Source organism: Accipiter gentilis, chromosome W, assembly GCF_929443795.1.
Source record: "Accipiter gentilis chromosome W, bAccGen1.1, whole genome shotgun sequence".
NCBI classification, from domain to species: Eukaryota; Metazoa; Chordata; class Aves; order Accipitriformes; family Accipitridae; genus Astur; species Astur gentilis.
The window spans coordinates 1,897,292-1,910,308 of NC_064918.1; the positions used below are offsets into that span (position 1 = coordinate 1,897,292).

Consider the following 13,017-nt stretch of genomic DNA (forward strand, 5'->3'; position numbering starts at 1 on the left):
CAAGGGGTTGTTTTTGCTCAAGGACCTGGGTACACCTGGTGGGTGATGCAGAAGGATGGGGAAGTTCGATGTGTACCTCAGGGAGATTTGATTTTGGGAGAGAATAGCCAGTGAATTGGGCTGTATGATATTTAACTGCTAAATAACCTGCCAATGCATGTCATTGTATCTATAGTGTCTATATGCCATATCAAGGGTATTATTGTGAGAATTATCCAAATGACTACAGGATGGACTTTTGAAACTGAGCCAAGTACAACAGCGATAGAACTTGAACTGGCACCCAGCAAATTCCTCAAGATCAACATCTTCGACCTGCAGACCAAGGGCATGAGTTGCACCAAATGTACTAGCCACAAGTTCCAGAGGCAGCGTACAACAATCCAACATCTCACACCATCTCTCTCTTATCCTGAAGAACTATTACAACAGATAAAGCCCCGAAATCGATGGACACATTAGAGGGATAGCCCATAGGCTAAAGGAACACCGTGTGTGTGTGTGCGAGGTCGGGGTGGGGGGGACTCCATATACTTATATATAAGACAAGGAAAGTAGTAGTGCCTGATTGGAAAAAAAAAAGTAAGATCTGGGCATGATGTAGATGGTATAGAATAAGGGGTGGATAATGTCCTTGGTTCAGCTGGGATAGAGTTAATTTTTACAGGAACCTGGGAGGTGGGGGCATAGCCGGGGCAGCTGACCTGGACTAGCCAAGGAGCTATTCCATACCATGTGACATCATGCTCAGTATATAAATGGGGAGTGGGCCAGCGGGTGTTCTCTGTTTTCAGTGGGGGAAGTGGCGGAGCGTTGGGTCCCGGGTGGTGAGCAGTTGCACTGTGCATCACTCTTTTTGTATACTTTTTCATTAGTGCCGTTGTTGTTGTTGTAATTTCTTTGTGTTTGTCCCAGTAAACTGCCTTTATCTCAACCCTCGAGGTTCCAGTTTCTTTTTTTCTTTTTCTCTCCTCTGTCTCCTCCCCATCCCACCGGAGGGGGGCGGAGGAGTGAGCGAGCGGCTGCGTGGTCCTTTGTTACCGGCTGGGCTGAAACCACGACACCTGTTTAACCTTACACAAGACCTGAACCACATTCAGGAACATGCTAATTCCTAGCAGTAGCGTTAGGACCGTGCTGGTCTCAACATCCCAATAGTATTCAAATTTTTCAAAATTCTGAAACACCATTGTAACTAGACTGGAGGAGAAGGGAAACAGGAAGAAAGGTGCCTCACCCATAGATTGGCTCTCTGAGGAGGAAAGGTAAAGGGTGTAATTATTAGTAGTTTCCCACAGGTGGCTCCTGCAGTATAAAGGTGACAATGCTGAGTGCAAATACTGGATTAATCCCGCAACTGATGACTTTATCATACCATAAAACAGTGTTATACAATACATCAAAGCAAAAACCTTAATCCACCTCCCACAGATTATAAGCAGCAGAAGAGGAACTACATACAGCAAGTGAGGTGACACATAACAGAACTTTAAAAACCAGAGCAACAACTCTAAGAACACATAAATCAACATAATGAGCAGCGACTATTAGACCAATATAATGAATGCTTAGAACAAATTTGTTTTGACAAGCTCTGGTCAGGTTCGTCGTTATCTCAACCGTTCGAGCCCCACGTTGGGCGCCATAAAGAACTGTCGTAGTTTAACTCCAGCCAGCAAGTAAGCACCACACAGCCACTCACTCACTATACCCACACACAGCTGGATGGGGGAGAAAATCGGGGAAAAGAAGTAAAACTCATGGGTTGAGATAAGAACGGTTTAATAGAACAGAAAAGAAGAAACTAATAATGATAATGATAACACTATTAAAATGACAACAGCAATAATGAAAGGAGTGGAATGTACAAATGATGTGCAGTGCAATTTCTCAGTACCCGCTGATCGACACCCAGCTAGTCCCTGAGCAGCGATTCCCTGCCCCCACTCCCCAGTTCCTATACTAGATGGGACTTCACATGGTATGGAATACCCTGTTGGCCAGTTTGGGTCAGCTGGCCTGGCTGTGTCCTGTGCCAACTTCTTGTGCCCCTCCAGCTTTCTTGCTGGCTGGGCATGAGAAGCTGAAAAATCCTTGACTTGAGTCTAAACACTACTTAGCAACAACTGAAAACATCAGTGTTATCAACATTCTTCGCATACTGAACTCAAAACATAGCACTGTACCAGCTACTAGGAAGACAGTTAACTCTATCCCAGCTGAAACCAAGAAATGTGATATTCAGGGTCTGAGTCTTTGCTGATGGAAACCCCACACAGGCTTATTAAATCAATGCAGAAGCACTGGTATTGGTTTATGTGAGAGACTGAAAGAGTTAATGTCTCAAACATTGTGGTGGGGCAAGTTCTGCCTAAGGACGCACTCTACATAACAACGAACCCCAAACCCCGCAGAGCAAGGAACCACAGGTGAAAAGAAGCCGATCAGCACAGATCAGGAACAGGACAGGGAGGGGAGGGCATGCCGGAGGGTATCATAGAATCATTTAAGTTGGAAAAGACCTTGAAGTTCATCAAGTCCAACCATCAACCATGCCCACTAAACCATGTTCTGGAGTACCTTGTCTATGCACTTTTTGAATACCTCCAGGGATGGTGACTCAACCACTTCCCTGGGCAGCCTATTCCAATGCCTGACAACCCTCTCAGTAAAGAAATTTTTCCTGATATCCAACCAAAACCTCCCTTGCCGTAACTTGAAGCCATTTCCTCTCATCTTATCTCCAGCCACCTGACAGAAGAGACCAGCACCCACCTCACTACAACCCCCTTTCAGGTAGTTGTAGAGAGCTATAAGGTCTCCCCTCATCCTCCTCTTCTCCAGACTCAACAGCCCCAGCTCCCTCAGCTGCTCCTCATAAGAGTTATGCTCCAGTGTATGCAGCTCCGTGTTCTGATACACTGAGCAGGGCACCTCACCACATATAGCCAAAGATCAAACAATGGTCCTGTCTGGAGGGAAGGAGAAGTTACTCCCCAAACGACCCCCAAGCCCACGGACCCATTTCCTGAAGGTTACACCTAATTAGCCTAATGAGTTCGAGTGCCCACCTGAAAGACGGCCAAGGATAATAAAAGGACACAAACTGAAGCCTCAGGTGCCCACACCCACCAGAACTGGACCTTTAGACTGACTGGACCAATGCTGGACCCAGGTCTGGTGAAATCTTTCTCTTTTCCTCTGTCTTTCTCTCCCTCTATCTCCTTTTCATAATCCCTACACATCATCCCTTTAAGACATAAATCCGTTGACCAAGTCTGGGACTAGGAGTGGATCCAGCCACCCCTAGGCTCTTCTCTGAGAAGGAGTCTAGAAAGCAAGGGGGTCCACTCTGAACCTCGTGATTCAATGGGAGGGATCTCCTTATTCCCTGAATTGATGTATATGGTTACCATGGGTTACACGGTTTACTGAGGTAGTTTCATGCCTATTCCTGTTGAGAGAAATCAGCCACCTATTTTTAACACCTTCCAATTTCAGGTTGCTTCTGTCATGAATAAAATGTTTAACTGATTGTTTGGTGTCGTTTCACCTTAATTTAGCCCGAGGGAATTCTGAACTCATCACGAGTCCCTGGTCTGTCCATCCTGGGTTGTGACAGTTTAAAGTCATCTTCAGATACCTACTGCTTCTTGTCCTGCCCCTTAGCTGGTTATTTTACCTTAGCACGGCCACTGATTCCATTAGTTCTCATCACAGGTTTTGCCTACCTTACTGAGATCAAGTCCCAGGCAATGCATTACTACCTGAGAGCTGTACTACAAAGGATATGCATGAGTTGATATTGGAAGGTATGCTACAGTTCCTACTGACACCAGAGATAAAGTTCCCCTTGAGTGCAATAGGAGAGAGCCGTAAGTCTCAGGGACTATAATTTGCTACAGCTTTGTGTGATACCTAGTGCGAAAGGACCTCAGCCTAGCAGATGCTCAAGGCACTATTGCCATGAATAATATTGCAGCAGCAGGAGTTTCTGATTAAATGAGACACATCCCAAAACAGATAAGAGCTTGCAGTGGTGTCAGAGTCCTTACATGGCAATGCATCTCCCTCCCATAGCTGGTGCCAAGCAGCCCAGCCTGTCTCAGAATACCTCTTTCAAGGCCACCCCCCCACCCCCACCCCGCCCATGCCATCCAGCCAGGGGAGGGGGGATGTTGGGAATTGGCTTGATGAAAAAGGACATGGGTCTATAGAAAAGTTGTGCGAGCAGAGTTCTGTGTGAAAGAATGTCAGTTTGAGCATCAAGATTAGGCCTTGGCCGAAAATAGCTGGCTTTACTGATAGCAGGAGAAAAACAGCAGCTGGTCTTGCCGTTATCAGGAGAAAAATAAAAACGGTGTGACCTTGGCATAACTTCATAAGTAACTTTTGAAGAAGTTCCCATGAGAAAGTTACGGAACACGCATAGCTGCAAATCACAAGTGGGTGTGTTTTAGTAATGAATAAACATTAGCAATGTACCAATCATATTAGGACTAGTAGGCATAATTATCGCAAACTGTATAAATATGAGCTATCTGTGCAAATAAAGTTGAATCACTTCTATCACTCATATTGGGTCGACTTATGTGCATTCCTCCGCCGCTCCAACAGGGGGAGGCCTGCACCAATCACAGCAGTTACTCTCAGCATTAGGAGCAACAGAATTTTCTTTGCATTAGCCTCCCTTCATCAAGTGCTTATAACCTGTTCACTCTAGATTTACAGGATAACCTGGCAAACCTGTACCAGTACTGTATGTTCTTAAATAGCAAATGTTGTCCATTTTGGGATACCAATGTCCTTGATTTACTGAGATCATCACTAAAAAAATTGTCCCATTAGCTTGCTTTGGAAAAAGCTTGCTTTTGTTCTCCATCCATTAACTCCTGTCAACATACACAGTGTAAAAGCCTTATGGTTTAACAGCTATTTTAACAATAGATAGATAGCAATAGAGGATCATAGGTGAACCAATAGCTAAACACAAGAAAGATTAAATAGTTTTCTTAAATCTCAACAGAAATGTGGCTGTGCAACATTTTGGATTTGGCTGTTGATATAGCCTTGCATATATTTCCATTCAAAATATTGCAATCTTACTTTAATATGTTATGAAGGTAGTGTCAACAATAAAAAAATGAGACTAGTGCATACAGTGACACCTTCCAGACTAGATTTCTCAGCTGTTTTATTTGCTTGTTTAATAGCCCATTACACAGAATAAAGAGTGAGTTTTCAAAGCCATAGATTTATTTAGCCAATCACTGGAGATTTAAAAGGCAGAGATATAATTAGAATAGAATAGAATAGAATAGAATAGTTCAGTTGTAAGGGACCTACAACGATCATCTAGTCCAACTGCCTGACCAATTCAGGGCTGACCAAAAGTTAAAGCATATCATTAAGGGCATTGTCCAAATGCCTCTGAAACACTCACAGGCATGGGGCATTGACCACCTCTCTAGGAAGCCTGTTCCTGGGTTTGACCACCCTCTTGGTAAAGAAATGCTTCCTAATGTCCAGTCTGAACCTCCCCTGATGCAGCTTTGAACCATTCCCACATGTCCTGTCACTGGATACCAGGGATAAGAGCTCAGCACCTCCCTCTCCACTTCCCCTCCTCAGGAAGCTGCACAGAGCAATGAGGTCATCCCTCAGGTCTCCTCTTCTCCAAACTAAACAAGCCCAGAGTCCTTAGCTGCTCCTCATAGGACATTCCTTCCAGCCCTTTCACCAGCTTTGTTGCTCTCCTCTGGATGCATTCAAGGACCTTCACATCCTCCTTAAATTTTGGGGCCTAGAACTGCATGCAGTATTCAAGGTGAGGCTGCACCAATGCTGAATACAGTGGGATAATCACCTCTCTTGACCGGCTGGTTATACTGTGTTTGATGCACCCCAGGATGTGGTTTGCCCTCTTGGCTGCCAGGGCACACTGCTGACTCATATTGAGGCTGCTGTCGACCAGCACCCCCAGATCCCTTTCTGCAGGGCGGCTCTCCAGCCACTCCTCTCCCAACTTATACTTTTGCCTGGCATTACTCCATCCTAGGTGCAGAGTCTGGCATTTGTTCTTGTCAAATTTCATGCCACTGATGATTTGCTAGTGCTATCTAGATCCCTCTGCAAGGCCTCTTGTCCCTCGAGACAGTCAGCAACACCTCCCAGTTTGGTATCATCAGCTAACTTGCTAATAGTGCATTCAACTCCTGAATCCAGATCATCGATAAATATATTGAACAGGACTGGCCCTAGAACTGAGCCATGAGGAACACTGCTGGTGACCAGTCACCAGCCAGATGTAGCCCCATTCACTACAACCCTTTGAGCTCTGCCCTTCAGCCAGTTCTTCACCCAGTGCACCATGTACCTGCTCATCCCACAGTTGGACAACTTGTCCAGAAGGATGCTGTGAGGGACAGTATCAAAAGCCTTTCTAAAATCCAGAAAAAATACATTCACTGCCTTCCCTTCACCCACTAGGCAGGTGATCTTATCATAGAAGGATATCAAATTAGTTAAACAGGACTTTCCCTTTGTGAACCCATGTTGTCTGTGCCTAATGATTGCATTGTTCTTTAAATGCTTTTCAATAGTACCCAGTATGATCTGCTCCATAATTTTTCCAGAAACTGAGGTTAGATTAACAGGTCTGTAGTTTCCTGGATCTTCCCTCACATCCTTCTTGTAAATTGGAATAACGTTGGATAGCTTCCAGTCAGCGGGGGCCTCCCCAGACTCCCAAGAACTTTGATAGGTGATTGAGAGGGGTCTTGCTGTAACATCCTGTCCAGCATTCTTCAAATATAACCCCAGAGATTTTAATAAAAAAAGCTGTATCAAGAGCTAGCCAAAAAAATCTTTGAAAGAGTTAAAACAAATTATAACATTAACCTATTCAATATTAACTGTTTTATAAGAGTGAAACTATTTTAAAAGATGAATGTAATATATCCCTCCTTCCTCCTTCCTGGAATTAAAATTATTAGGTTATTACTGAAATATCAAAATAAGAAACAACTCTTAAAATCAGTTTTGCAATAAATACCAGCTCAGATCTATCCCTTTTATTACAAATAAAGTTGTCATAGTGTCGTGGTTTAACCCCAGTTAGCAACTAAGCACCACGCAGCCGCTCACTCACTCCCCCCCATCCAGTGGGATGGGGGAGAAAATCGGGAAAAAAGAAGTAAAACTCCTGGGTTGAGAGAAGAACGGTTTAATAGAACAGAAAAGAAGAAACTAATAATGATAATGATAACACTAATAAAATGACAACAGTAGTAATAAAAGGATTGGAATGTACAAATGATGCGCAGGGCAATTGCTCACCACCCACCGACCGACACCCAGCTAGTCCCCGAGTGGCGATTCCCCACCCCCACTTCCCAGTTTGTATACTAGATGGGACGTCACAGGGTATGGAATACACCATTGGCCAGTTTGGGTCAGGTGCCCTGGCTGTGTCCTGTGCCAACTTCTTGTGACCTGGCTGGGCATGAGAAGCTGAAAAATCCTTGACTATAGTCTAAACAATACTGAGCAACAACTGAAAACATCAGTGTTATCAACATTCTTCTCATACTGAACTCAAAACATAGCACCGTACCAGCTACTAGGAAGACAGTTAACTCTATCCCAGCTGAAACTAGGATACATAGTATAACCCCAAGAACTATCACACATCTTTGTACATATAGCCTCTCTAGCATTTGTTGACAGAAAAAGGAGCAAAGTGTGCCTGTTAGTCTAAATGCTTTAATTAGCTCATATGAACAGCACATCCACAGGATCATTTTAAACACACAGGGATAGTAGCTTTCTGAAAGAAGCAAACCAAGGATGACATATGAATGAATTTTTATGAGAACATAACAATCCCCAACTCTCTGGGAACTGAACAGACTCAAGAAAGTTCATATAACTAGTTCTGCTTTCCACAATTCTTACACTCATGCTGATATTAATTCCTTTTGTAGTCAAAAGACAAATGAGAAAAGACACTGATGTATATTAGACAGGCTCTAATTCTGCAAGGTGTTTAGTACCTTAAAAAATAAAACACTACTCAGTTCAGAATGGCCTTTGAATATATAACACACAACTGAGGCTATGCCAGTTGCAGAGATGGGCTTGGATATTGTTAGTACAGCAGTCACAGCAACCTAGGACTTACTGAATAGCCTGGATGTGCGCAGCAGTGGTTAGCCCACATGGTTAGCTGCTGTGGCTAACCGGTTAGCTAGCTTAAAACATGTTCCTGTGTGACTGCAGAGGAAGATCAAATGCTTCAGCTGTGTAATGTGGCCATCCCTGCATCCATGCACCGCCTCCGTCATGGACTCTAGAGCAGATCCCGTGTGTTTGTATCCATATTCACTGTAAACCAAAGCCCTCTCTTCTCTGTTTGCATTACTATGCACTGTCCTTTTTTTGTAACAGTCCTCATGCTCAGCCAAAATGGCAGCAACTATAAGAGGGAGAGAAAAAAGGGAAGGAAGGAGCTGAAGAGTAGTCACCCTCCCTGCTGTTCCTAGACTGAATAACTTATACTCTTCTTATATTCTATCACGCTGCCTGTTAGCAGCACAGAGGGTAAAAAATACCCCCAAATGGAAAGGAGTGCAAAATAAAGATATAACCATGTGGAACCTAGACAGGCTGACTGCGTGGGGTAAGCAGAGTACATTTGAATACAGCTAAATGGCAAATCATGCACTGAAGACCACAGAGCATAGTGTAGGTTTGCAGGATAAGGGAACTCATCCCAGCAGCTCGAAGAAGGACGTGGGGTCATGGCAGATACTAAGCTAATTGCTAGCAACTTGTATGACATGGGCCACAAGGGATAAAGAAGGATGTGAAAACAGGCCTGCATCCAGTTGCAAGGAAGTTGCCACATGTCTGTCTTTGACATTGGTGCAAATCCTGGAGTGCTTAGCTGGCTTCTGATGCCTGCAGTTCAAGAAGGATGCTTGTGAATTATAGGCTGTCAGAGCCAGGAATGATTAACAGATCAGAAAACTGCAGGAGCTCTGTCTGTGCAGTTTAGCAAAAAAGAGGTGTTTGGATGTTCTTGATGACAGTCTAAGAATACTTGCAAGGGCACAGAAATAGGACGTTAAGTTTCATCATTCTGGCAGAGAATGGTATAGTCAGATTCAATGGCCAGATGTTGAAGTGCAATAAATTCCTCCAGAAATATGGCACTGTATTCTTAATAGAGAGAATAGTTCTTGGGACCTCTTTACAATGTTGTGGTGGTTCCACCTCCATGGAAACTGTAAAATTGAGAGGGGTGGTTTTCCAACTGATCTGCTCCAACACAAGCCAAAATTAATTCAGGACACTTCTCTGGCCTGAGTTTTAGAAAAGCTCAGACTGGTTGGTCACAGCATCTCTTTTGGATTTTCAGTACAGAGACACTTGCATCTTCCCTGGCCCAGCCTAACATCTTTCTTGAAATTATAGTTCATCTGCAGGCACTAGGCCCAGATTTCAGCCATACAATTAAGGCTTGGTCCTAGAAGGCCCTGGAGGCCTTGGAGAGCAGTAGATAGCTGAAGGGATTGGTCCGACAAATAAAAGAGGAACCAAAAGGTTTCAGTGTCTGAAATTGCTATGGTCTGTAGCAGCGTGCAACTTGTTTGCTAACGAGTTCATTAATCATAGAATCATAGAATCATTTAGGTTGGAAAAGACCTTCAAGATCACTGAGTAATACTTTGCTCTCTGAAGATTTTGCCTTTGAGGTTAGATAAAAACTGTTCTCTGAGGAGAATTACTCTTTCTTGGCTGTTTTTCTTCCCCAGGAGCACAGATGAAGCCTGTGCAGATAGGTGTGTTTGAGTCGGGAGCTTGGCATTTGTTGAAGAGGGCAGCTTAGGCATTCCCTTGTGTGGTGGGTTGACCCTGGCTGGAGGCCAGGTGCCCAACAAAGCCGCTCTATCACTCCCCCTCCTCAGCTGGACAGGGGAGAGAAAATATAACAAAGGAGTCGTGGGTCGAGATAAGGACAGGGAGAGATTGATCAACCAATTACTGTCACGGGCAAAACAGACTTGATTTAGGGAAAATTAACTCAGTTTATTGCCAATCAACCAGAGTAGGGTAATCAGAAGTAAAACCAAATCTCAAAATACCTTCCCCCCACCCCTCCCTTCTTCCCAGGCACAGCTTCACTCCCGGATTCTCTACCTACCCCCTCACCAGCGCAGGGGGATGGGGAATGGGGGTTATGATCAGTTCATCATGCAATATCTCTGCCACTCCTTCCTCCTCAGGGGGAGGACTCCTCACACTCTTCCTCTGCTCCAGCGTGGGATCCCTCCCACGGGAGACGGTCCTCCATGAACTTCTCCAATGTGAGTCCTTCCCACAGGCTGCAGTTCTTCATGAACTGCTACAGCATGGGTCCCTTCCATGGCGTGCAGTCCTTCAGGAGCACACTGTTCCAGCGTGGGTCCCCCACAGGGTCACAAGTCCTGCCAGAAAACCTACTCCAGCGTGGGCTCCTCTCTCCACAGGTCCACAGGTCCTGCCAGGAGCCTGCTCCAGCATGGGCTTCCCATGGGGTCACAGCCTCCTTCGGGCACCTACCTGCTCCGGCATGGGGTCCTCCACAGGCTGCAGGTGGATATCTGCTCCACTGTGGACCTCCATGGGCTGCAGGGGGACAGCCTGCCTTGTGGAGGACCTCGGCTGGACCTCGGGGCCTGGGGAGGATATTGACCTTGACAAGATTACAGTGTTCCCGTGAGAGAACAAGAAAGGATGAGAAGCATGCCTGGGAAACTAAGTTTAAGGAATGTGTTGACCGTTTGCAGTTGTGATAAGGAACCTGAAAAAGTCACCCAATGAGGGTTGAGAAAAACAGCTTATGACAACTTTTTGACCAATAAGGGACAGACATATGTACAAGGTAACAAGTATAATGGGTATAAATTTGCTGGCTTGTAGTAATAAAAAAACCTTCTTTGCTTGTACTATAAGAATGTGTACCTGTCATTTGTCTGTCTCAACCACGACACTGCCTCACCATGGTCTTCACCATGGGCTGCAGGGGAATCTGCTGTGGCGCCTGGAGCACCTCCTCCCCCTCCTTCTTCACTGACCTCGCTGTCTGCTGACTTGTTTCTCTTACATGTTCTCGCTCCTCTCTCCAGTTGCAGTTTCTGAGCTGCAGCAACTTTTTTCCTTCTTAAATATGTTATCACAGAGGCACTACCACTGCCGCTGATTGGCTTGGCCTTGTATGGCAGTGGGTCTGTCTTGGAGCCGGCTGGCATTGGCTCCATGGGACATAGTGGAAGCTTCTAGCAGCTTCTCACAGAAGCCACCCCTGTAACCCCCCCCCCCCGCTACCAAAACCTTGCCACACAAACCCAATACACCTTGACAACCCAAGCAGTGGTAACATTGGATAGTTTCTGATCTTATCCCCTGAAAGATTTACTTTGCTTAGAGGGGGTGGTCGCTGAAACTGTTCAGCAGCTGGAGGGGAGCTGAATCGCGTTTGTGAAATTGTGCTCATGCTCTTGCCTCCTAATCCTGAAACTTGGATGGATTACAAAATTATGAGTATTATGGGACCCTGGGAGCAGGTGACACAGGAATAAAGCCGTGTGTATTACGGACACCACTGTTTCTCTTGACTGCATCCAGCCTTTAAGGGAAATCCATTTGAATGTTTCCAAAGCTCTCATCAGGATTAGCTTTTACATGTGGCCTGTTCATGCTGCTGCATTTTTGTTGCCTCCTTTTTTGAGGCACTCCAGAAGCCAGAGGAAGGCATATTAGCTGGAGTCCAGCAATAGGAGTGAGACCATGGTTTGTACAGGCCCAAGGACTCCACAGGGACAGGGCAGAGCTGCTGAAAATCTGTAGGCTGAGAGCTAAACCCCTTACCTATGTTTCCGTGGGTGAACCTGACATGATGGCTTCACTACTCCCCAACAAGATACTTGCGTTTCTCTGAAGGGGAGGTTTCTGGCTCTAGATTTGGGGTGTGGGAAGGAAAACAGTTGCAATTCTTTGATGGGGAAGAACTCATCAGTGAAGACATGATCTTTACATTGGGGTGGAGGTGGGACTGGGAGGCAGTGGGGGGTAGAAAACCACATCTATTTTGATATGTTAAAGGTGGCAGGTGCCTAATTTCTGACACTTACATAACCATCTTATATATCTCTTTTTTCCTGGCCCTCAACATATGGGATGAACATTATTTCTTCCTTTTTTTTAAAACAGATGGAGTCTGCTGGTCGCCACAGCTCTGTCAAGAGTCAGTTCACTATTTGGAATGTACATGGACCTGGTAAAATATATTCCTCTTATGAACTGGCAAATCTTTGAAATTTAAGTTTCCTGTACCATCTTCAAAGAAAAACAGTTGATGATTCCCCCCCCCCTCCTTAGCAGTCATGCTCTAAAAGTCTAATAACTCAGAAAATAGGAAATTAAATGAATTACTGCAAAATCCTGCAGACTATTCTAATTTTGTTTTTACAGCTAATAAAGACAATCTGGTTTTATACAAAACGATAAAATAACTATACTGCTAGAAATATTTTGCATGTAATTTATTTACTTACACTATACTTAGTGTCAGAGTCCTTTTTCTGTAACCTTTATTCATAATAAAAGAAAACAGGTATCTATCTTTCATGTAAGGTCTTTGGAGCATATGTCTCACAAGGACTCATCATGACACTCTCTGGAAGCTCAGTAGCTTATAAATGAGATTTTTTTTGAGCTCAATGTTCAAGAAATATGCTTCTACACACATACCAGCAGAAACAGGAACAGTTTTTAGATAATGACAGGCCCAGTGACAATTCCCAAAAGGTTATGGTGAGAGACAAAAAGGAGGGATCTTTTTAAAGAATGAAGAAAGCTCTTCTATAAAAGATTGAAAGTATTAACATTCGCTGTACTACTCCAACATTTCTGTTTGCTGAAAATGATTGGCATGCCTCTGTTGGGCTGGAGACAGCAGACAGCACAGTGTGC

At 44.6% G+C, this 13,017-nt stretch overlaps 1 protein-coding gene across 1 annotated transcript in view; it reads left to right on the plus strand.

The window, feature by feature from the left end:
- Positions 1-593: 593 nt before the first annotated feature.
- The window catches only part of LOC126035357 (uncharacterized), a 503,584-nt gene continuing 491,160 nt past the window's right edge, over positions 594-13,017 (plus strand). The window contains exon 1 of the mRNA XM_049793894.1: positions 594-653. The gene's annotated coding sequence lies outside the window, so the exon portion shown is untranslated. The remainder of the gene's footprint in view (positions 654-13,017) is intronic.